Source organism: Oncorhynchus mykiss, chromosome 26, assembly GCF_013265735.2.
Source record: "Oncorhynchus mykiss isolate Arlee chromosome 26, USDA_OmykA_1.1, whole genome shotgun sequence".
In the NCBI taxonomy this organism is placed as follows: Eukaryota; Metazoa; Chordata; class Actinopteri; order Salmoniformes; family Salmonidae; genus Oncorhynchus; species Oncorhynchus mykiss.
Window position 1 is genome coordinate 8,199,109 of NC_048590.1, and position 26,585 is coordinate 8,225,693.

At 44.5% G+C, this 26,585-nt stretch overlaps 1 protein-coding gene across 1 annotated transcript in view; it reads left to right on the forward strand.

Moving 5' to 3' along the window:
• Positions 1–3,410: 3,410 nt before the first annotated feature.
• LOC110526872 (tumor protein p53-inducible protein 11-like) overlaps positions 3,411–26,585 on the forward strand; it is a 73,617-nt gene continuing 50,442 nt past the window's right edge. The window contains exon 1 of the mRNA XM_036963688.1: positions 3,411–3,532. The gene's annotated coding sequence lies outside the window, so the exon portion shown is untranslated. The remainder of the gene's footprint in view (positions 3,533–26,585) is intronic.

The window sequence follows — 26,585 nt, forward strand, 5'->3', positions numbered from 1 at the left end:
GGTTTAAAACAGCAACTCATATTTCCTCTGCAGGTGACCCAATGAGGGTGCTTCCCAAATGGCACCCTATTCCCTATATAGTGTACTACTATAGACCAGAGCCCTATTCCCTATATAGTGGTACGACTATAGACCAGAGCCCTATTCCCTATATAGTGGTACGACTATAGACCAGAGCCCTATTCCCTATATAGTGGTACTACTATAGACCAGAGCCCTATTCCCTATATAGTGGTACTACTATAGACCAGAGCCCTATTCCCTATATAGTGGTACTACTATAGACCAGAGCCCTATTCCCTATATAGTGGTACTACTATAGACCAGAGCCCTATTCCCTATATAGTGGTACTACTATAGACCAGAGCCCTATTCCCTATATAGTGGTAATACCATAGACCAGAGACCTATTCCCTATATAGTGGTACTACTATAGACCAGAGCTCTATTCCCTATATAGTGTACTACTATAGACCAGAGCCCTATTCCCTATATAGTGTACTACTATAGACTAGAACCCTATTCCCTACATAGTGCACTACTTTTGACCAGAAGCAGTGCACTACATAGGGAATAGGGCTCTGGTCTATAGTAGTACACTATATAGGGAATAGGGCTCTGGTCTATAGTAGTACACTATATAGGGAATAGGGCTCTGGTCTATAGTAGTACCACTATATAGGGAATAGGGCTCTGGTCTATAGTAGTACCACTATGTATAGGGAATAGGGCTCTGGTCTATAGTAGTACCACTATGTATAGGGAATAGGGCTCTGGTCTATAGTAGTACACTATATAGGGAATAGGGTTCTGGTCTATAGTAGTACCACTATATAGGGAATAGGTAACCCAGAGGCTACGCTACAGGACTGCTACTGCACACAGGGCTATCGCAGCCAACCCAGAGGCTACGGCTGAAGATACGAACAGGTACAAGAAGTCCCTCTACGTCCTCCGCAGAGCCATCAAACAAGCAAAAGGACCGTATAGGAACACGGGTGGAATCCTATTATAACAGGCTCTGATGCCCGACCCATGTGGCAGGGGCTAGAGTCCATTACGGAATTCAAAGGAAGACCCAGCCGTCATTTACCAAAAGGCCAGACTAATTTTATGCACACTTTGACAAAAAACACAGAACCGTGCATGAGCCCCCCCCCCCCCCCCCCCCCCCCCCCTCACTCTCCGAGGCCCACGTGTCGTAAGGCTTTAATCAGGTCAACACTCACAAGGCCGCGAGGCCGGACGGTATCCCATGGCGCATTTTCAGAGCACGCGAAGAAAACAGCTGGCAGGCATATTCATGGTCATTTTTTTTCAACCTGTCCTTGTCCCAGTCTGTTAATCCCCACGTCCTCAAGCTGACCACCCTCGTTCCTGTTCCCAAGAGCTCTTTAAGGGCTTCCTGCCACAACGACTACAGCCCTGTTGCACTCACAATCTGTAATCAGGAAGTGCTTTGAAAGGCTGGCTATGGCACACATCAACTCCATCATCCCAGACCCACTCCGATTTGCATACCTTCCCCATCAGACCCATTGACTACACAATCTCAGTTGCAACTCCACACTGCCCTCACCCACCTAGATGAGAGGAAAATACCTATGTGAGAATGCTGTTCATTAACTACAGAGCGTTCAACACCATAGTCCCCTCCAAGCTTGAGACCCTGGGGCTGGACACCTCCCTCTGCAACTGGATGCTAGACTTCCTGCTAGGCTGGCCCCGGGTGGGGAGGGTAGGCATCGCTGACAGGGGGTATGTGCTTAGTCCCCTCCAAGCTTGAGACCCTGGGGCTGGACACCTCCCTCTGCAACTGGATGCTAGACTTCCTGCTAGGCTGGCCCCGGGTGGGGAGGGTAGGCATCGCTGACAGGGGTATGTGCTTAGTCCCCTCCAAGCTTGAGACCCTGGGGCTGGACACCTCCCTCTGCAACTGGATGCTAGACTTCCTGCTAGGCTGGCCCCGGGTGGGGAGGGTAGGCATCGCTGACAGGGGTATGTGCTTAGTCCCCTCCTGTACTCCCTGTGTACCCACGACGACTCCAACAACATCATCAAGTTTGCTGACGACATGATGGTGGTAGGCCTGATCACCAGCGACGATGAGACAGTCTACAGAATTCAAGGCACACTTAACCGGCATGGCTACCACAGCATTCTGCAGCGACACGCCATCCCATAAGGGCTATTTGACCAAGAAGGAGAGTGATGGAGTGCTGCATCAGATGATCTGGCCTCCTCAATCCCCCGACCTCAACCCAATTGAGATGGTTTGGGATGAGTTGGAAAAGCAGCCAACAAGTTCTCAGCATATGTGGGAACTCCTTCCAGACTGTTGGAAAAGCATTCCAGGTGAAGCTGGTTGAGAGAATGCTGAGTGTGCAAAGTTGTCATCAAGGCAAAGGGTGGCTACTTTGAAGAATCTCAAATATTTTTTGGTTACTACATGATTCCATATGTGTTATTTCATAGTTTTGATGTCTTCACTATTATTCTACAATGTAGAAAATAAAGAAAAACCCTTGAGTTGGTGTTCTAAAACTTTTGACTGGTATTGTATATCGTATATTATATCTATATATCTATTGTTTATATTGTCTATATCTATATAGTATATTTGACCTATTATCTATATTGTATCTATTATATATATTGTGTATTTTACCTATTGTCTATATCTATATTGTATCTGTGGGATCTATTTTATATATATATATATATATATATATATATATATTTCTACCTTCCCTTCATTAGCCTTTCTCAACATCAATTTTCCCCCACAAGCTATTTGATTTATTTAATCATTATTTAACTTGGCAAGTCAGTTGAGAACAAATTATTATTTACAATGACGGCCCACCAAAAGGTAAAAGGCCTCCTGCGGGACCGGGGCTGGGATAAAAACCACACATCATGACAAGAGAGACACAACAGAGACCCAAGACAACAACATAGCAAGGCAGCAACACATGACAACACAGCATGGTAGCATTATTGGGCACAGACCACAGCACAAAGGCAGACAACAATACATCACACAAAGCAGCCACAACTGTCAGTAAGTGTCCATGATTGAGTCTTTGAATGAAGAGATGGAGATAAAACTGTCCAGTTTGAGTGTTTTGTTGCAGCTCTTTCCTGTCGCTAGCTGCAGCGAACTGAAAAAACGAGCTATAAATCATAGCAAGGTTGTCAATATATTTTTATGTAAAGTAAGCTCTATATATTGCATATACCTGTCCTATTACTTCTGTATTATAACTGTATATATTCAGATTAAAAACTAAAATGGACGATATGGATTCATGAAATATGGCATTAATTCAACCTGTCAATCAATAATTATTTGAAGGCGTTGTGTAGTCCACGGATTACGGTACATACCTTTGCGCCGCGCAATCCGCTTGTCATACCTTTACGGTAAATGTGTTGGGTTCTGTTTGGACTGGAGTCAGCGTGGCGCTCTGCGAGAGACATACTGCCTTGGATCTGTAAACTATTGGAAGGGAAGTTCCTTGTCTACAAGGTAAGGCGCTCGAAAAACAACTATGTTTACTACTTTAAAAAAAAAATAGAATAGGTGTTCGTGGTGTTATTGTGAGTATGTTATTTTATGAAACGTTACAAGGTTTAATTTATAGACACGAAGTGCAGTGAACAGACGATTTATGTAAACAATGTTGTGTTTTTACACACATGACTTAACTTTCATACAGACTGGGCGACATGGACTAAATGATTGCATTTACGCATTGAACAACTCGGAAATATATATCAAATCCTCCTAAATATTCCAGAGAAAACATCATTGTTGATAGGTTTTCATTGATTTCAACATGTTATTTAGCTTTTCATCCGCATTTGACTGTTGTCCCGCGTGTGTAGGATACACTACACTTGTTTGCTGTTGTCTTGTAATTGTATGGCTAATTCTTACTATGGAGAAGCGTCACAACACAACAGCCAGGAGGCGGATATCTCCGGGTTAATAATGTGGTATGTCATCCCCTTCCCCCTTCTCGTCCTCCTCTCATCCACATCCAATGATGTTGGACAGCTGCCTATACATTAACACTATACAGTGATCACAAAATGTCATGTACATTAACCAAGCATCCGCCCCTTTTTTTTCAATTTTCGCCTGAGATGACATACCCAAATCTAACTGACTGTAGCTCAGGACCTGAAGCAAGGATATGCATATTCTTGGTACCATTTGAAAGGAAACACTTTGAAGTTTGTGGAAAGGTTAAATTAATTTAGTTGAATATAACATAATAGATCTGGTAAAAGAAAATACAAAGAAATTGGCCAAAGACATTTGTTTTGTACCATCATCTTTGAAATGCAGGAGAAAGGCCATAATGTATTATTCCAGCCCAGGCGCAATTTAGACTTTGGCCACTGGGTGGCGGCAGTGTATGTGCAACGTTTTAGACTGATCCAATGAACCATTGCATATATGTTAAAAATGTCTGCTGTTCAGGTATGACGAGGATTTCGCGCGCAGAAGTATGTACCGTAATCCGTGGATTCCTTTTAGTCAGGTAGGGAGTTTTGCCTCCTTTTAGTGAGGTAGTGAGTTTGGCCTCTCCTTTTAATCAGGTAGTGAGTTTTACCTCTCCTTTTAGTCGGGTAGGGAGTTTTAACTCTCCTTTTAGTCGGGTAGTGAGTTTTACCTCTCCTTTTAGTCGGGTAGGGAGTTTTACCTCTCCTTTTAGTCGGGTAGTGAGTTTTACCTCTCCTTTTAGTCAGGTAGTGAGGGCTCTGGTCTAAAGTAGTACCACTATATAGGGAATAGGGCTCTGGTCTATAGTAGTAACACTATATAGGGAATAGGGCTCTGGTCTATAGTAGTACCACTATATAGGGAATAGGGCTCTGGTCTATAGTTGTACCACTATATAGGGAATAGGGCTCTGGTCTATAGTTGTGTACTATATAGGGAATATTGTTCCATTTGGGACACATCCAAACAGTTGAACCTTCTGAGATTGTCACAGTGTAGGCTACTGTTGGACCATGCTGAGCTGAGTCCTTTCATTGGTTACATCTCAAATCAATGTCCCTTTGTGAGACTGACTGTGACTGGGAGTGAAGTCATACTACATTATCCCCCCACTGTTCAGGGCTTTATCTCTCCCTCTCTCTGTTCAGGGCTTTATCTCTCTCTCTCTCTCTCTCTCTGCTGTTCACCCTCTCTATTCAGGGCTTTATAGCTCTCTCTCTGTTGTTCACCCTCTCTGTTCAGGGCTTTATCTCTCTCTGTTGTTCACCCTCTCTGTTCAGGGCTTTTATCTCTCTCTCTCAGTTGTTCACCCTCTCTGTTCAGGGCTTTATCTCTTTCTCTCTCTGTTGTTCACCCTCTCTGTTCAGGGCTTTATAGCTCTCTCTCTCTCTCTGTTGTTCACCCTCTCTGTTCAGGGCTTTATAGCTCTCTCTCACTATTGTTCACCCTCTCTGTTCAGGGCTTTATAGCTCTCTCTCTCTCTGTTGTTCACCCTCTCTGTTCAGGGCTTTATAGCTCTCTCTCTCTCTGATGTTCACCCTCTCTGTTCAGGGCTTTATAGCTCTCTCTCTCTCTCTGATGTTCACCCTCTCTGTTCAGGGCTTTATCTCTCTCTCTCTGTTGTTCACCCTCTCTGTTCAGGGCTTTATCTCTATCTCTCTCTGTTCAGGGCTTTATAGCTCTCTCTCTCTCTGATGTTCACCCTCTCTGTTCAGGGCTTTATCTCTCTCTCTCTGCTGTTCACCCTCTGTTCAGGGCTCTGGTCTATAGTAGTACCACTATATAGGGAATAGGGCTCTGGTCTATAGTAGTACCACTATATAGGGAATAGGGCTCTGGTCTATAGTAGTACCACTATATAGGGAATAGGGCTCTGGTCTATAGTAGTACCACTATATAGGGATTAGGGCTCTGGTCTGTAGTAGTACCACTATATAGGGAATAGGGCTCTGGTCTATAGTAGTACCACTATATAGGGAATAGGGCTCTGGTCTATAGTAGTACACCTATATAGGGAATAGGACCCTGGTCTATAGTAGTACCACTATATAGGGATTAGGGCTCTGGTCTATAGTAGTACCACTATAGGGAATAGGGCTCTGGTCTATAGTAGTACCACTATATAGGGAATAGGGCTCTGGTCTATAGTAGTACCACTATATAGGGAATAGGGCTCTGGTCTATAGTAGTACCACTATATAGGGAATAGGGCTCTGGTCTATAGTAGTACCACTATATAGGGAATAGGGTTCTGGTCTATAGTAGTACCACTATATAGGGAATAGGGCTCTGGTCTATAGTAGTGCTCTATATAGGGAATAGGGCTCTGGTCTATAGTAGTACCACTATATAGGGATTAGGGCTCTGGTCTATAGTAGTACCACTATATAGGGAATAGGGCTCTGGTCTATAGTAGTACCACTATATAGGGAATAGGGCTCTGGTCTATAGTAGTACACCTATATAGGGAATAGGGCTCTGGTCTATAGTAGTACCACTATATAGGGAATAGGGTTCTGGTCTATAGTAGTGCTCTATATAGGGAATAGGGCTCTGGTCTATAGTAGTACCACTATATAGGGAATAGGGCTCTGGTCTATAGTAGTACACTATATAGGGAATAGGGCTCTGGTCTATAGTAGTACCACTATATAGGGAATAGGGCTCTGGTCTATAGTAGTACCACTATATAGGGAATAGGGCTCTGGTCTATAGTAGTACCACTATATAGGGAATAGGGCTCTGGTCTATAGTAGTACCACTATATAGGGATTAGGGCCCTGCTCTATAGTAGTACCACTATATAGGGAATAGGGCTCTGGTCTATAGTAGTACCACTATATAGGGAATAGGGCTCCGGTCTATAGTAGTACCACTATATAGGGATTAGGGCCCTGCTCTATAGTAGTACCACTATATAGGGAATAGGGCTCCGGTCTATAGTAGTACCACTATATAGGGAATAGGGTTCTGGTCCATAGTAGTGCTCTATATAGGGAATAGGGCTCTGGTCTATAGTAGTACCACTATATAGGGAATAGGGCTCTGGTCTATAGTAGTACACTATATAGGGAATAGGGCTCTGGTCTATAGTAGTACCACTATATAGGGAATAGGGCTCTGGTCTATAGTAGTACCACTATATAGGGAATAGGGCTCTGGTCTATAGTAGTACCACTATATAGGGAATAGGGTTCTGGTCTATAGTAGTACCACTATATAGGGAATAGGGTTCTGCTCTATAGTAGTACCACTATATAGGGAACAGGGCTCTGGTCTATAGTAGTACCACTATACAGGGAATAGGGTTCTGCTCTATAGTAGTACCACTATATAGGGAATAGGGCTCTGGTCTATAGTAGTACCACTATATAGGGAATAGGGCTCTGGTCTATAGTAGTACCACTATATAGGGAACAGGGCTCTGCTCTATAGTAGTACCACTATATAGGGAATAGGGCTCTGGTCTATAGTAGTACCACTATATAGGGAATAGGGCTCCGGTCTATAGTAGTACCACTATATAGGGATTAGGGCCCTGCTCTATAGTAGTACCACTATATAGGGAATAGGGCTCCGGTCTATAGTAGTACCACTATATAGGGAATAGGGTTCTGGTCCATAGTAGTGCTCTATATAGGGAATAGGGCTCTGGTCTATAGTAGTACCACTATATAGGGAATAGGGCTCTGGTCTATAGTAGTACACTATATAGGGAATAGGGCTCTGGTCTATAGTAGTACCACTATATAGGGAATAGGGCTCTGGTCTATAGTAGTACCACTATATAGGGAATAGGGCTCTGGTCTATAGTAGTACCACTATATATGGAATAGGGTTCTGGTCTATAGTAGTACCACTATATAGGGAATAGGGTTCTGCTCTATAGTAGTACCACTATATAGGGAACAGGGCTCTGGTCTATAGTAGTACCACTATACAGGGAATAGGGTTCTGCTCTATAGTAGTACCACTATATAGGGAATAGGGCTCTGGTCTATAGTAGTACCACTATATAGGGAATAGGGCTCTGGTCTATAGTAGTACCACTATATAGGGAACAGGGCTCTGGTCTATAGTAGTACCACTATATAGGGAATAGGGCTCTGGTCTATAGTAGTGTACTATATAGGGAATAGGGTTCTGGTCTATAGTAGTACCACTATATAGGGAATAGGGCTCTGGTCTATAGTAGTACCACTATATAGGGAATAGGGCTCTGGTCTATAGTAGTGTACTATATAGGGAATAGGGCTCTGGTCTATAGTAGTACCACTATATAGGGAACAGGGCTCTGGTCTATAGTAGTACCACTATATAGGGAATAGGGCTCTGGTCTATAGTAGTGTACTATATAGGGAATAGGGTTCTGGTCTATAGTAGTACCACTATATAGGGAATAGGGCTCTGGTCTATAGTAGTACCACTATATAGGGAATAGGGCTCTGGTCTATAGTAGTACCACTATATAGGGAATAGGGCTCTGGTCTATAGTAGTACCACTATATAGGGAATAGGGTTCTGGTCTATAGTAGTACCACTATATAGGGAATAGGGTTCTGCTCTATAGTAGTACCACTATATAGGGAACAGGGCTCTGGTCTATAGTAGTACCACTATACAGGGAATAGGGTTCTGCTCTATAGTAGTACCACTATATAGGGAATAGGGCTCTGGTCTATAGTAGTACCACTATATAGGGAATAGGGCTCTGGTCTATAGTAGTACCACTATATAGGGAACAGGGCTCTGGTCTATAGTAGTACCACTATATAGGGAATAGGGCTCTGGTCTATAGTAGTGTACTATATAGGGAATAGGGTTCTGGTCTATAGTAGTACCACTATATAGGGAATAGGGCTCTGGTCTATAGTAGTACCACTATATAGGGAATAGGGCTCTGGTCTATAGTAGTGTACTATATAGGGAATAGGGCTCTGGTCTATAGTAGTACCACTATATAGGGAATAGGGCTCTGGTCTATAGTAGTGTACTATATAGGGAATAGGGCTCTGGTCTATAGTAGTACCACTATATAGGGAATAGGGCTCTGGTCTATAGTAGTACCACTATATAGGGAATAGGGCTCTGGTCTATAGCAGTGCCACTATATAGGGAATAGGGCTCTGGTCTATAGTAGTACCACTATATCGGGAATAGGGCTCTGGTCTATAGTAGTGTACTATATAGGGAATAGGGCTCTGGTCTATAGTAGTGCCACTATATAGGGAATAGGGCTCTGGTCTATAGTAGTACCACTATATAGGGAATAGGGCTCTGGTCTATAGTAGTACCACTATATAGGGAATAGGGCTCTGGTCTATAGTAGTGCACTATATAGGGAATAGGCCTCTGGTCTATAGCAGTACCACTATATAGGGAATAGGGCTCTGGTCTATAGTAGTACCACTATATAGGGAATAGGGCTCTGGTCTATAGTAGTACCACTATATAGGGAATAGGGCTCTGGTCTATAGTAGTACCACTATATAGGGAATAGGGCTCTGGTCTATAGTAGTACCACTATATAGGGAATAGGGCTCTGGTCTATAGTAGTACCACTATATAGGGAACAGGGCTCTGGTCTATAGTAGTACCACTATATAGGGAATAGGGCTCTGGTCTATAGTAGTGTACTATATAGGGAATAGGGTTCTGGTCTATAGTAGTACCACTATATAGGGAATAGGGCTCTGGTCTATAGTAGTACCACTATAGGGAATAGGGCTCTTGTCTATAGGAGTACCACTATATAGGGAATAGGGTTCTGGTCTATAGTAGTACCACTATATAGGGAATAGGGCTCTGGTCTATAGTAGTACCACTATATAGGGAATAGGGCTCTATAGTAGTACCACTATATAGGGAATAGGGCTCTATAGTAGTACCACTATATAGGGAATAGGATCTGGTCTATAGTAGTACCACTATATAGGGAATAGGGCTCTGGTCTATAGTAGTACCACTATATAGGGAATAGGGCTCTGGTCTATAGTAGTACCACTATATAGGGAATAGGGCTCTGGTCTATAGTAGTACCACTATATAGGGAATAGGGCTCTGGTCTATAGTAGTACCACTATATAGGGAATAGGGCTCTGGTCTATAGTAGTACCACTATATAGGGAATAGGGCTCTGGTCTATAGTAGTACCACTATATAGGGAATAGGGCTCTGTTCTATAGTAGTACCACTATATAGGGAATAGGGCTCTGGTCTATAGTAGTACCACTATATAGGGAATAGGGCTCTGGTCTATAGTAGTACCACTATATCGGGAATAGGGCTCTGGTCTATAGTAGTACCACTATATAGGGAATAGGGCTCTGGTCTATAGTAGTACCACTATATAGGGAATAGGGCTCTGGTCTATAGTAGTACCACTATATAGGGAATAGGGCTCTGGTCTATAGTAGTACCACTATATAGGGAATAGGGCTCTGGTCTATAGTAGTACCACTATATAGGGAATAGGGCTCTGGTCTATAGTAGTACCACTATATAGGGAATAGGGCTCTGGTCTATAGTAGTACCACTATATAGGGAATAGGGCTCTGGTCTATAGTAGTACCACTATATAGGGAATAGGGCTCTGGTCTATAGTAGTACCACTATATAGGGAATAGGGCTCTGGTCTATAGTAGTACCACTATATAGGGAATAGGGCTCTGGTCTATAGTAGTACCACTATATAGGGAATAGGGCTCTGGTCTATAGTAGTGTACTATATAGGGAATAGGGTTCTGGTCTATAGTAGTACCACTATATAGGGAATAGGGCTCTGGTCTATAGTAGTACCACTATATAGGGAATAGGGCTCTGGTCTATAGTAGTACCACTATATAGGGAATAGGACTCTGGTCTATAGTAGTACCACTATATAGGGAATAGAGCTCTGGTCTATAGTAGTGTACTATATAGGGAATAGGGCTCTGGTCTATAGTAGTACCACTATATAGGGAATAGGGCCCTGGTCTATAGTAGTGTACTATGAAGGGAATAGTGCTCTGGTCTATAGTAGTACCACTATATGGGGAATAGTGCTCTGGTCTATAGTAGTGCCACTATATAGGGAATAGGGCTCTGGTCTATAGTAGTACCACTATATAGGGAATAGGGCTCTGGTCTATAGTAGTACCACTATATAGGGAATAGGGCTCTGGTCTATAGTAGTGTACTATGAAGGGAATAGTGCTCTGGTCTATAGTAGTACCACTATATGGGGAATAGTGCTCTGGTCTATAGTAGTACCACTATATAGGGAATAGGGCTCTGGTCTATAGTAGTACCACTATATAGGGAATAGGGCTCTGGTCTATAGTAGTACCACTATATAGGGAATAGGGCCCTGGTCTATAGTAGTGTACTATATAGGGAATAGGACTCTGGTCTATAGTAGTACCACTATATAGGGAATAGGGCTCTGGTCTATAGTAGTACCACTATATAGGGAATAGGGCTCTGGTCTATAGTAGTACCACTATATAGGGAATAGGGCTCTGGTCTATAGTAGTACCACTATATAGGGAATAGGACCCTTGTCCATAGTAGTACCACCATATAGGGAATAGGACCCTGGTCTATAGTAGTGTACTATATAGGGAATAGGACTCTGGTCTATAGTAGTACCACTATATAGGGAATAGGGCTCTGGTCTATAGTAGTACCACTATATAGGGAATAGGGCCCTGGTCTATAGTAGTACCACTATATAGGGAATAGGACCCTGGTCTATAGTAGTGTACTATGACGGGAATAGTGTGCCGTTTTCAATGCAGACCTCTGCTTTGCTGATCTCTCCACCTCTCACAGACAAAGTGCTTTTTCATGGCTGCAAAAGGGCCTAAAATAAGGCCCTAATTACGCTAGCGAGCGGCACCGGGCTTGAAAGGGGCCCATCACGGATTCAAGCAACAGTAAAGTTGTGACCCGGAACCCTCTTTTTTGGTAAACAGCTGAGGGGATGGTCCTAGAGAAAGGTAAGGACAGAACTATGGATGCAAGGACTGACCAGCCATGATATCACGATGATACGGTTCACCATGTTAGGAGGCTGTACAGTGTGTGTTTAGTATCAAATCAAATCACATTTTATTGGTCACATACACATGGTTAGCAGATGTTAATGCGAGTGTAGCGAAATGCTTGTGCTTCTAGTTCCGACAATGCAGTAATAACCAACAAGTAATCTAGCTAACAATTCCAAAACTACTACCTTATAGACACAAGTGTAAGGGGATAAAGAATATGTACATAAAGATATATGAATGAGTGATGGTACAGAGTGGCATAGGCAAGATACAGTAGATGGTATCGAGTACAGTATATACATATGAGATGAGTATGTAAACAAAGTGGCATAGTTAAAGTGGCTAGTGATACATGTATTACATAAGGATACAGTCGATGATATAGAGTACAGTATATACGTAGACATATGAGATGAATAATGTAGGGTATGTAAACATTATATTAGGTAGCATTGTTTAAAGTGGCTAGTGATATATTTTACATCATTTCCCATCAATTCCCATTATTAAAGTGGCTGGAGTTGAGTCAGTGTCAGTGTGTTGGCAGCAGCCACTCAGTGTTAGTGGTGGCTGTTTAACAGTCTGATGGCCTTGAGATAGAAGCTGTTTTTCAGTCTCTCGGTCCCAGCTTTGATGCACCTGTACTGACCTCGCCTTCTGGATGATAGCGGGGTGAACAGGCAGTGGCTCGGGTGGTTGTTGTCCTTGATGATCTTTATGGCCTTCCTGTGACATCGGGTGGTGTAGGTGTCCTGGAGGGCAGGTAGTTTGCCCCCGGTGATGCGTTGTGCAGACCTCACTACCCTCTGGAGAGCCTTACGGTTGAGGGCGGTGCAGTTGCCATACCAGGCGGTGATACAGCCCGTCAGGATGCTCTCGATTGTGCATCTGTAGAAGTTTGTGAGTGCTTTTGGTGACAAGCCGAATTTCTTCAGCCTCCTGAGGTTGAAGAGGCGCTGCTGCGCCTTCTTCACGATGCTGTCTGTGTGTAAACTAAGATTATAATGGGTTCTGGTGGAGAAATACAGTTGAACTAAGATTATAATGGGTTCTGGTGGAGAAATACAGTTGAACTGAGATTATAATGGGTTCTGGTGGTAGAATACAGTTGAACTGAGATTATAATGGGTTCTGGTGGTAGAATACAGTTTAACTAAGATTATAATGGGTTCTGGTGGTAGAACACAGTTGAACTAAGATTATAATGGGTTCTGGTGATGAAATACAGTTGAACTAAGATTATAATGGGTTCTGGTGGTAGAATACAGTTGAACTAAGATTATAATGGGTTCTGGTGATGAAATACAGTTGAACTAAGATTATAATGGGTTCTGGTGGTGGAATACAGTTGAACTGAGATTATAATGGGTTCTAGTGATAGAATACAGTTGAACTGAGATTATAATGGGTTCTGATGGTAGAATACAGTTGAACTGAGATTATAATGGGTTCTGATGGTAGAATACAGTTGAACTAAGATTATAATGGGTTCTGGTGATAGAATACAGTTGAACTAAGATTATAATGGGTTCTGGTGATAGAATACAGTTGAACTAAGATTATAATGGGTTCTGGTGGAATACAGTTGAACTGAGATTATAATGGGTTCTGGTGATAGAATACAGTTGAACTGAGATTATAATGGGTTCTGATGGTAGAATACAGTTGAACTGAGATTATAATGGGTTCTGGTGATAGAATACAGTTGAACTAAGATTATAATGGGTTCTAGTGGAATACAGTTGAACTGAGATTATAATGGGTTCTAGTGGAATACAGTTGAACTGAGATTATAATGGGTTCTAGTGGTGGAATACAGTTGAACTGAGATTATAATGGGTTCTGGTGGAATACAGTTGAACTGAGATTATAATGGGTTCTAGTGATAGAATACAGTTGAACTGAGATTATAATGGGTTCTGATGGTAGAATACAGTTGAACTGAGATTATAATGGGTTCTGATGGTAGAATACAGTTGAACTAAGATTATAATGGGTTCTGGTGATAGAATACAGTTGAACTAAGATTATAATGGGTTCTAGTGGAATACAGTTGAACTGAGATTATAATGGGTTCTAGTGATAGAATACAGTTGAACTGAGATTATAATGGGTTCTGATGGTAGAATACAGTTGAACTGAGATTATAATGGGTTCTGATGGTAGAATACAGTTGAACTAAGATTATAATGGGTTCTAGTGGAATACAGTTGAACTGAGATTATAATGGGTTCTAGTGGTGGAATACAGTTGAACTGAGATTATAATGGGTTCTGGTGGAATACAGTTGAACTGAGATTATAATGGGTTCTAGTGATAGAATACAGTTGAACTGAGATTATAATGGGTTCTGATGGTAGAATACAGTTGAACTAAGATTATAATGGGTTCTGGTGGAGAAATACAGTTTTTGCTCGTGACGAATTTGGAAGTCATATTCTTGAAGAATCTATTAGACCTCGACATCATTCATTTAAAAGTTTTATTTTTTTAATGATCCTGACTCAGACTTGGGTTGTATTTAATCTTAATAGCAGCAGTATTCTGGTGCCAACTGAGCCAGTTGTATTCATCTGGTTCTGACACAGCTAGTAATGTGTTTGGCTTTGTGCTTCTCACAATGCCACTCATTATGTGTCTGATAGAGCCAACTAGCCACGTGTTTGGCTGGCTGAAGTTGCCAAGTCATTCAGGACAGGGAGAAAGGGAGAGACAACACTGTATATATATAGACGTAATATGACGTCTGTAATGTCTTTATTGTTTTGAAACTTCTGTATGTTTAATGTTTACTGTTAATTTGTATTGTTTATTTCACTTTTGTATATTATCTACCTCACTTGCTTTGGCAATGTTAACATATGTTTCCCATGTGAATAAAACCCCTTGAATTGAATTGAGAGAGAGAGAGAGATGGGGGGGAGAGGAGAAAGACAGAGGGAGGAAGGTGGAAGGACAGAGAGACAGGAGACGAGGGAGAAGGAAAGAGAGAGAGGAGAGAGCTTCTCACTGATTGATTCACACGTCCTGTCTGCCTACTCATCTCGTCCTGAGTGCTTCTCTCTGAGCTCTCTGAGGAACCATGTCATCGAAGCTTGAATAGATGAATGTGTTAGAACTACAGTAACACCGTCAAAACATCAAAGAACAGGAAGTAAATACGTTAAAACTGGCAGGACATATATAACCTTCTGTTGTTGATTAGCTTTGATCAGGAAACAAAGCCTAGCTCTCTGTCTCTCTCTATGTCTCTGTCTCTGTCTCTCTACCTCGTCTCCTGTCTCTGTCTCTCTCCCTCTGTCTCTCTGTCTCTGTCTCTCTACCTCGTCTCTGTCTCTTCTCTCTCTCTCTCTCTCTCTCTCTCTCTGTCTCTGTCTCTCCCTGTTTCTGTCTCTCTCTCTCTCTCCCTGTTTCTGTCTCTGTCTGTCCCTCTCTCTACCTCGTCTCTCTCCCTCTGTCTCTCTCTCTCCCTCTGTCTCTCTCTCTACCTCGTCTCTCTCCCTCTGTCTCTCTCTCTCCCTCTGTCTCTCTCTCTACCTCGTCTCTCTCCCTCTGTCTCTGTCTCTACCTCGTCTCTCTCCCTCTGTCTCTGTCTCTCTACCTCGTCTCTCTGTCTCTGTCTCTGTCTCTGTCTGTCCCACTCTCTCCCTCTGTCTCTATGTCTCTGTCTCTCTCTGTCTCTGTCTCTCTCCCTCTGTCTCTGTCTCTCTACCTCGTCTCTGTCTCTTCTCTCTCTCTCTCCCTCTGTCTCTCTCTCTGTCTGTCTCTCTCTCTCTCTCTCTGTCTCTGTTTCTCTGTCTCTTCTCTCTGTCTCTCTCCCTCTGTCTCTCTCTCTACCTCGTCTCTCTCCCTCTGTCTCTGTCTCTCTACCTCGTCTCTCTGTCTCTGTCTCTGTCTGTCCCACTCTCTCCCTCTGTCTCTATGTCTCTGTCTCTCTCTATGTCTCTGTCTCTCTGTCTCTGTCTCTCTCTATGTCTCTCTGTCTCTGTCTCTCTCTATGTCTCTCGGTCTGTCTCTCTCTATGTCTCTCTGTCTCTGTCTCTCTACCTCGTCTCTGTCTCTTCTCTCTGTCTCTTTACCTCGTCTCTCTGTCTCTGTCTCTCTGCCTCGTCTCTCTGTCTCTGTCACTTTCTCTGTCTCGTCTCTCTCTCTCTCTGTCTGTCTGTCTCTCTCTCTCATTTTCAATTCAAGGGGCTTTATGGGAAACATATGTTAACATTGCCAAAGCAAGTGAAATAATAAAAAAATAGCTTATTTCACTTTTGTTTATTATCTATCAAATATTAACAGTAAACATTACACTCACAAAAGTTTCAAAATAATAGAAATGTTAAATGTCATTATGTATCTTTATACAGTGTTGTAACAATGTACAAATAGTTAAAATACACAAGGGTAAATAAATAAGCATAAATATGGGTTGTATTTACAATGGTGTTTGTTCTTCACTGGTTGCCCTTTTCTCGTGGCAACAGGTCACAAATCTTGCTGCTGTGATGTCACACTGTGGTATTTCACCCAGTAGATATGGGAGTTTTTCAAAATTGGATTTGTTTTCGAATTCTTTGTGGATCTGTGTAATCTGAGGGAAATATGTCTCTCTAATATGGTCATACATTGGGCAGGAGGTTAGGAAGTGCAGCTCAGTTTCCACCTCATTTTGTGGGCAGTGAGCACATAGCCTGTCTTCTCTTGAGAACAAGGCTATGCTCACTGAGTCTGTACATAGTCAAAGCTTTCCTTAAGTTTTGGTCAGTCACAGTGGTCAGGTATTCTGCCGCTGTGTACTCTCTGTTTAGGGCCAAATATCATTCTAGTTTGCTCTGTTTTTTTGTTAATTCTTTCCAATGTGTCAAGTAATTATCTTTTTGTTTTCTCATGATTTGGTTGGGTCTAATTGTGTTGCTTTCCTGGGGCTCTGTAGGGTGTGTTTGTGTTTGTGTTGAGAGCCCCAGGACCAGCTTGCTTAGGGGACTCTTCTCCAGGTTCATCTCTCTGTAGGTGATGGCTTTGTTATGGAAGGTTTGTGAATCACTTCCTTTTAGGTGGTTGTAGAATTTAACGTCTCTTTTCTGGATTTTGATAATTAGTGGGTATCGGCCTAATTCTGCTCTGCATGCATTATTTGGTGTTCTACGTTGTACACAGAGGATATTTTTTGCAGAATTCTTCAATGCAGAGTCTCAATTTGGTGTTTGTCCCATTTTTGTCCGATTGCTCTGTATGTGTCTCTCTCTCTTTCTCTGTCTGTGTCTCTCTTTCTCTGTCTGTGTCTGTCTCTCTTTCTCTGTCTGTGTCTGTCTTTCTCTGTTTGTCTCTCTTTCTTGGTCTGTCTGTCCTTGTCAGTTGAACTGTAGTATCCCTGGTCCATAACCGACTCCCTCTGCAGCTTCTAGAACTGAAATATTACAGTATTGAAGGAGCAGAGAACAAGAAGCAGCAACAGCGTGGTCTCATCATGGTTAAAGTGGATGTTACCGGGCTGACCAGAACTCCATCAGCCCGGTCTCATCGTGGTTAAAGAGGATGTTACCGGGCCGACCAGAACTCCATCAGCCCGGTCTCATCGTGGTTAAAGAGGATGTTACCGGGCCGACCAGAGCTCCATCAGCCCGGTCTCATCGTGGTTAAAGAGGATGTTACCGGGCCGACCAGAGCTCCATCAGCCCGGTCTCATCGTGGTTAAAGAGGATGTTACCGGGCCGACCAGAACTCCATCCCAGACTCAAACAGCCTGGTCTCATCATGGTTAAAGAGGATGTTACCGGGCCGACCAGAACTCCATCAGCCTGGTCTCTCCGTGGTTAAAGAGGATGTTACCGGGCCGACCAGAACTCCATCCCAGACTCAAACAGCCTGGTCTCATCATGGTTAAAGAGGATGTTACCTCTTGGACACCTGGACATCAACACTGAGTGTACAAAACATTAGGAACACCTTCCTCCCTTTTGTCCTCAGGACAGCCTCACTTTGTCGGGGCATGGTCTCTACAAGGTGTTAAAAGCCTTCCACAGGGTCTCTACAAGGTGTTGAAAGCCTTCCACAGGGTCTCTACAAGGTGTTAAAAGCCTTCCACAGGGACTCAACAAGGTGTTGAAAGCCTTCCACAGGGACTCTACAAGGTGTTGAAAGCCTTCCACAGGGACTCTACAAGGTGTTGAAAGCCTTCCACAGGGACTCTACAAGGTGTTGAAAGCCTTCCACAGGGACTCTACAAGGTGTTGAAAGCCTTCCACAGGGACTCTACAAGGTGTTGAAAGCCTTCCACAGGGTCTCTACAAGGTGTTGAAAGCCTTCCACAGGGTCTCTACAAGGTGTTGAAAGCCTTCCACAGGGACTTTACAAGGTGTTGAAAGCCTTCCACAGGGTCTCTACAAGGTGTTGAAATCCTTCCACAGGGTCTCTACAAGGTGTTGAAAGCCTTCCACAGGGACTCTACAAGGTGTTGAAAGCCTTCCACAGGGACTCTACAAGGTGTTGAAAGCCTTCCACAGGGACTCTACAAGGTGTTGAAAGCCTTCCACAGGGTCTCTACAAGGTGTTGAAAGCCTTCCACAGGGTCTCTACAAGGTGTTGAAAGCCTTCCACAGGGACTCTACAAGGTGTTGAAAGCCTTCCACAGGGTCTCTACAAGGTGTTGAAAGCCTTCCACAGGGATACTGGCCCATGTTGACTCCAATGCTTCCCACAGTTGTGTCAAGTTGGCTGGATGTCCTTTGGGTGGTGGACCCTTCTCAATACACACAGGAAACTGTTGAGCGTGAAAAACCCAGCATCGTTGCAGTTCTTGACACAAACCAGTGTTCCTGACACCTACTATCATACCCCGTTCAAAGGCACTTCAATATTCTGTCTTGTCCATTCACCCTCTGAATGGCACACATACACAATCCATGTCTCAATTGTCTCAAGGTTTAAAAATCCTTCTTCAAACTGTCTCCTCCCCTTCATCTACACTGATTGAAGTGGATTTAACAAGAGACATCAATAAGGGATCATAGACTGACCAGGTGAAGCTATGTCATGGAAAGAGCAGGTGTTCCTAATATTTTGTCCACTCTGTGTACAATTACTACCGACCTATCCGTGTGAATGTGGGTTAGAATTGGACCAACTAAAATACTTCTGATCTCTGCTTCGGCTAGTCGTTGTGTCGTCACTGCCCTTTACCAAGGTCTTTATCATTCACAGACAGTAGGACTTATCAATTCAAGTGCTGCTAGTTCTGCCACTTGACAAACCTGTTGAGAGTCATTTAGTGACTGTGTAGTGCTGTGTGGCTCCTCTCTCCGTGGCACTCTCTTTCACTTTCTGTCTCTCTCTCTCTCTTGATCTTGTTCTCCCTCTCCTCTCTCTGTCTCGCTCTCTTTATCTCTCTGTCTCTCTCTCTTTATTTCTCTTTTTTCATTTCTCTCTCTTTTCATATCTATCTCTCTCTCTGGTAAAGTCTCTCTGACTCTCTCTCTCTCTCTCTCTCCCTCTCTCTGTCTGTCTCTTTCTCCCTCTCCCTCTCCCTCTCTCTGTCTCTGTCTCCTTCTCCCTCTCTCTCTCTCTCTCTCTCTATTTCTCTGAGGTGTTGGTAATGTTGTCAGGTGAATCACAAGGTGTCTGCCAGGATGGTGGTGCTTGGCAGACCTGTTATTCTGACCGGTTTTGAAGGCTCTCTGAGGAGAGTGAAGTGTGACAGTGTTAGTGAGAGATAAAAGGTGCTGATACTGTGTGTGGATTAACCCTGTCCACTGGTGTGAGACAGAGAATAGGTAACTGAATGGCCAGCAGAGCAGACTGACCGAATGGCCAGCAGAGCAGACTGACCGAATGGCCAGCAGAGCAGACTGACCGAATGGCCAGCAGAACAGACTGACCGAATGGCCAGCGGAGCAGACTGACCGAATGGCCAGCAGAGCAGACTAACTGAATGGCCAGCGGAGCAGACTAACCGAATGGCCAGCAGAGCAGACTGACTGAATGGCCAGCAGAACAGACTGACTGAATGGCCAGCGGAGCAGACTAACTGAATGGCCAGCAGAACAGACTGACCGAATGGCCAGCAGAGCAGACTAACCGAATGGCCAGCAGAGCAGACTAACTGAATGGCCAGCAGAGCAGACTGACTGAATGGCCAGCAGAACAGACTGACCGAATGGCCAGCAGAGCAGACTAACTGAATGGCCAGCGGAGCAGACTAACTGAATGGCCAGCAGAGCAGACTGACCGAATGGCCAGCAGAGCAGACTAACCGAATGGCCAGCAGAGCAGACTAACTGAATGGCCAGCAGAGCAGACTGACTGAATGGCCAGCAGAGCAGAATAACTGAATGGCCAGCGGAGCAGACTAACTGAATGGCCAGCAGAGCAGACTGACTGAATGGCCAGCAGAGCAGAATAACTGAATGGCCAGCGGAGCAGACTAACCGAATGGCCAGCAGAGCAGACTAACTGAATGGCCAGCAGAGCAGACTGACCGAATGGCCAGCAGAGCAGAATAACTGAATGGCCAGCGGAGCAGACTAACTGAATGGCCAGCAGAACAGACTGACCGAATGGCCAGCAGAGCAGACTAACCGAATGGCCAGCAGAGCAGACTAACTGAATGGCCAGCAGAGCAGACTGACTGAATGGCCAGCAGAGCAGACTGACTGAATGGCCAGCAGAGCAGACTAACCGAATGGCCAGCAGAGCAGACTAACCGAATGCCATTTGAATGCCAAGGCAGCAGCTACTCTTCCTGGGGTCCAGCAACATTAAGGCAGTTCTGTGCAGTTTTAAAAGAATACCTGACATTACATTTCATAAGACTTTTCACAACACATTGTGTTCCCTCTGGCCACTACTCTACTATCACATATCTACAACACATTGTGTTCCCTCTGACCACTACTCTACTATCACATATCTACAACACATTGTGTTCCCTCTGGCCACTACTCTACTATCACATATCTACAACACACTGTGTGTTCCCTCTGACCACTACTCTACTATCACATATCTACAACACATTGTGTTCCCTCTGACCACTACTCTACTATCACATATCTACAACACACTGTGTGTTCCCTCTGGCCACTATTCTACTATCACACATCTACAACACAACATCCATGTGTATGTCTTATCATGTGTATGTGTGTCTGTGTGTGTCTCTTCACAGTCCCCGCTGTTCCATAAGGTGTATATTTACCTGTTTTCTAAATTATTCTACCTCTTGCATCAGTTACATGATGTGGAATAGAGTTCCATGTAGTCATGGCTCTATGTAGTACTGTGGAATAGAGTTCCATGTAGTCATGGCTCTATGTAGTACTGTGGAATAGAGTTCCATGTAGTCATGGCTCTATGTAGTACTGTGGAATAGAGTTCCATGTAGTCATGGCTCTATGTAGTACTGTGGAATAGAGTTCCATGTAGTCATGGCTCTATGTAGTACTGTGGAATAGAGTTCCATGTAGTCATGGCTCTATGTAGTACTGTGGAATAGAGTTCCATGTAGTCATGGCTCTATGTAGTACTGTGGAATAGAGTTCCATGTAGTCATGGCTCTATGTAGTACTGTGGAATAGAGTTCCATGTAGTCATGGCTCTATGTAGTACTGTGGAATAGAGTTCCATGTAGTCATGTCTCTATGTAGTACTGTGGAATAGAGTTCCATGTAGTCATGTCTCTATGTAGTACTGTGGAATAGAGTTCCATGTAGTCATGGCTCTATGTAGTACTGTGGAATAGAGTTCCATGTAGTCATGGCTCTATGTAGTACTGTGGAATAGAGTTCCATGTAGTCATGGCTCTATGTAGTACTGTGGAAAGAGTTCCATGTAGTCATGGCTCTATGTAGTACTGTGGAATAGAGTTCCATGTAGTCATGGCTCTATGTAGTACTGTGGAATAGAGTTCCATGTAGTCATGGCTCTATGTAGTACTGTGGAATAGAGTTCCATGTAGTCATGGCTCTATGTAGTACTGTGGAATAGAGTTCCATGTAGTCATGGCTCTATGTAGTACTGTGGAATACAGTTCCATGTAGTCATGTCTCTATGTAGTACTGTGGAATAGAGTTCCATGTAGTCATGGCTCTATGTAGTACTGTGGAATAGAGTTCCATGTAGTCATGGCTCTATGTAGTACTGTGGAATAGAGTTCCATGTAGTCATGGCTCTATGTAGTACTGTGGAATAGAGTTCCATGTAGTCATGGCTCTATGTAGTACTGTGGAATACAGTTCCATGTAGTCATGGCTCTATGTAGTACTGTGGAATAGAGTTCCATGTAGTCATGGCTCTATGTAGTACTGTGGAATAGAGTTCCATGTAGTCATGGCTCTATGTAGTACTGTGGAATAGAGTTCCATGTAGTCATGGCTCTATGTAGTACTGTGGAATAGAGTTCCATGTAGTCATGGCTCTATGTAGTACTGTGGAATAGAGTTCCATGTAGTCATGGCTCTATGTAGTACTGTGGAATAGAGTTCCATGTAGTCATGGCTCTATGTAGTACTGTGCCAATTGTAATTCTTTACAATTTGTAGCAGCTGACTGAACAGTAGTCCAGGTGTGACACAACTAGAGCCTGTAAGACCTGCCTTGTTGATAGTGCTGTTTATAAAAGGCAGAGCAGTGCTTTATTATGGACAGACTTCTCCCCATTTTAGTCACTGTTGTATCAATATGTTTTGACCAAGACCGTTTACAATCCAGGGTTACTCCAAGCAGTTTAGTCACCTCAACTTGCTCAATTTCCACATTATTTATTACAAGAGTTCGGGTTTAGGGTTTAGTGAATGATTTGTCCCAAATACAACGCTTTTAGTTTTTAGAAATATTTAGGACTAACTTCTTCCTTGCAACCAATTCGCATGCATAGACACACTGGCTTGACCTAAGGCCAGTGGAATGTCATTAGTAAAGATTTTAAAAACTAAGGGGCCTAGACAGCTGCCCTGGGGAATTCCTGATTCTACCAGGATTATGTTGTCGAGGCTTCCATTAAAGAACCCCCTCTGTGTTCTGTTAGACCAGTAACTCTTTATCCACATTATAGCAGAGGGTGTAAAGCCATGACACATACGTTTGTGGCGGAATCTGCACGGAGCCTTCACCGTGCACTGCCACTTTAAGAGCGCATGAGCAGTAAGGAAGGAGAAAATGAAGAGAGCTCGTTCAGCTCTTTGGGGAGGGGCTCTTTGGTGGCGCGACAGTTTGATTGTGTGTGCTGTGCTGCAGAAGTTTTGTTTGTTTTCAGCGTGTGTAGTTTATAGAGTGTTTAACTCAATCATCGGTGTAATCGCTCTAGGTCGTGGTTGTTTTCGTTTGGGACCGCGCCCGTTATGGATCGCATGGATTAGTAGCAACATTGTTGCGAAGCTTTAACATACAAACCATCGGACAGTCAGACAGTACACCTGCACGCCTGAAGACCACAGCTAAGATCTCTCTTGTTCTCTTTCTCTTTTTCTCTTCCCTCTATCGTTCCAGTGCTTTACCCTGCAACGGACTCTCTATTTTTCCAATGCACTTCCCATTGAAGTTCATTAGAGCTGGACTATTATTGCCCTGCCAGAAGTATTTGGACATTTCAGTTAAAAGGAAGGTTGCTTGCAAGTTGTGTATTGTTATGTGAACTGTATTGAGGTGTACTAATGACATGTGGCCGAGAAGACTGTGGACATTTTTAAGGCCTTTGTTGTGTCGATGAACACCCCCCACATTCATACCCTCTGCACTCATCCACTAGAAAATAATACAGATTATTGCAAATCCTCTGTTGATGACTGGGTTTGTTCTTGTATGAAGTTGCTGTTGAATTGCTCTGCCATTATTAGTATTAGTATTATTGTATGAGGTAATCTTGTTGGGGTTACCCCTGTGCTGTGATGTGGGTTTTAAATGGTGTGTATTATTTTTTCTCTCCACTGGCTATCTGGTAAACAGGCTACACTCTAGGCAGTCTCTTCTGCTGATGTGTGTGGGTCTGGTAGTGGTTCTCTCTAGTCTACTCTTTTCCTTTCGGCATGGTTAATACCTGCCTGGCGCCCGAACAAAATCTTTCTTTACCCCTTTCCTTCAGCAGACTATGATCCATAATGTCATAAGCCACAGTAAAATGTCTAACAAGACAGCCCCCACAATCTTCTTGTCATCAATTTCTCTCAGCCAATCAGTGATTTGTGTAAGTGCTGTGCTTGTTGTATGTCCTTCCCTTTAAGCGTGCTGAAAGTCTGTTGTCAATTTGTTTACTGTAAAATAGCATTGTATTTGGTCAAGCACCATGTTTTTTCCTAATGTTTACTAAGGGTTGGTAACTGGCTGATTTGTTGGCTATTTGAGCCAGTAAAAGGGCTTTACTATTCTTAGGTAGGGGAATTACTTTAGCTTCCCTCCAAGCCTGAGGGCACACACTTTCTAGTAGGCATAGATTGAAGAAGCTATGGCAAATAGGAGTGGCGACATCATCATGCAGCATACAGAAGACCTACTGAGATGGAAAATGACATGCTGAGATGTGATATAAAGTGGTATATATCTGGAGCCCTGGCTAGTCTCTCCATCTAAAAACCCATTGATTTAAGTTAGGTAGAGGGGCAGGAGACTTTCTAAGCAAGACATTCAGAGTGAAAATGCATTAGTTTTGTTAAAAAATAAATTCATAGTGAAAATGCATTGTTAATGGACCATATTAATGGACCAAATATTCATATGCCAAACCCATTAGGCCGAAGTGTGGAACTGTGTGGCAACTCTTCTATCACACTCACTGTAGTCAATCCCTGGATTCAGTAGTGCTCCTGTGTAGCTTTGTTGGTAAGCGCGAGGCGTTAGCCAGGTCAGGGTCGGGGGTTTGATTCCGTCTGGGGTCACATGGACTGAATGGATAAAGGTCAGGGTCGTGGGTTTGATTCTGTCTGGGGTCACGTGGACTAAATGGACTGAATGGATAAAGGTCAGGGTCGTGGGTTTGATTCCGTCTGGGGTCACATGGACTGAATGGATAAAGGTCAGGGTCGTGGGTTTGATTCCGTCTGGGGTCACATGGACTGAATGGATAAATGCGTCAAGGCCAGGGTCGTGGGTTTGATTCCGTCTGGGGTCACATGGACTGAATGGATAAATGCGTCAAGGCCAGGGTCGTGGGTTTGATTCCGTCTGGGGTCACATGGACTGAATGGATAAATGCGTCAAGGTCGTGGGTTTGATTCCGTCTGGGGTCACATGGACTGAATGGATAAATGCGTCAAGGTCGTGGGTTTGATTCCGTCTGGGGTCACGTGGACTGAATGGACTGAATGGATAAAGGTGTCAAGGTCAGGGTCGTGGGTTTGATTCCGTCTGGGGTCACGTGGACTGAATGGACTGAATGGATAAAGGCGTCAAGGTCAGGGTCGTGGGTTTGATTCCGTCTGGGGTCACGTGGACAAAAGAGGAAAGAGGGTACGGGGGGAGACAGGGAGGAAAGAGGGTACGGGGGGTAATGGTGTACAGGGAGGGGACAGGGAGGAAAGAGGGTACGGGGGGGAGACAGGGGAGGAAAGAGGGTACGGAGGGCTTATGGTGTACAGGGGGAGGACAGGGAGGAAAGATGGTACGGGGGGGACGGGGAGGAAAGAGGGTACGGGGGGGACGGGGAGGAAAGAGGGTACGGGGGGGACGGGGAAGAAAGAGGGTACAGGGGGGACAGGGAGGAAAGAGGGGACAGGGAGGAAAGGGGGTAGGGGGGGTGATGGTGTACATGGGGGGGACAGGGAGGAAAGAGGGTATGGGGGGACAGGGAGGAAAGAGGGTACGGTGGGGTCATGGTGTACAGGGGGGGGACAGGGAGGAAAGAGGGTACGGGGGGGACAGGGAGGAAAGAGGGTACGGGGGGGTCATGGTGTACAGGGGGGGGGGGGACAGGGATGAAAGAGGGGACAGGGAGGAAAGAGGGTACTGGGGGGACAGGGAGGAAAGAGGGTACGGGGGGGGGACAGGGAGGAAAGAGGGTACGGGGGGGACAGGGAGGAAAGAGGGTACGGGGAGGAAAGAGGGACAGGGAGGAAAGAGGGTACGGGGGGGACAGGGAGGATAGAGGGTACGGGGGGGACAGGGAGGATAGAGGGTACGGGGGGACAGGGAGGAAAGAGGGTACGGGGGGGACAGGTAGGAAAGAGGGTACGGGGGGGACAGGGAGGAGAGAGGGTACGGGGGGGGGGGGTAAGAGGGTACGGGGGGACGGAGGAAAGAGGGTACGGGGGACAGGGAAGAAAGAGGGTATGGGGACAGGGAGGAAAGAGGGCACGGGGGGGACAGGGTGGAAAGATGGTACTGGGGGGACAGGGAGGAAAGAGGGTACGGGGGGACAGGGAGGAAAGACGGTACGGGGGGGTCAGGGAGGAAAGAGGGTACGGGGGGGTCATGATGTACAGGGGGGGACAGGGAGGAAAGAGGGTACGGGGGACAGGGAGGAAAGAGGGCACGGGGGGGACAGGGTGGAAAGATGGTACTGGGGGGACAGGGAGGAAAGAGGGTACGGGGGGACAGGGAGGAAAGACGGTACGGGGGTCAGGGAG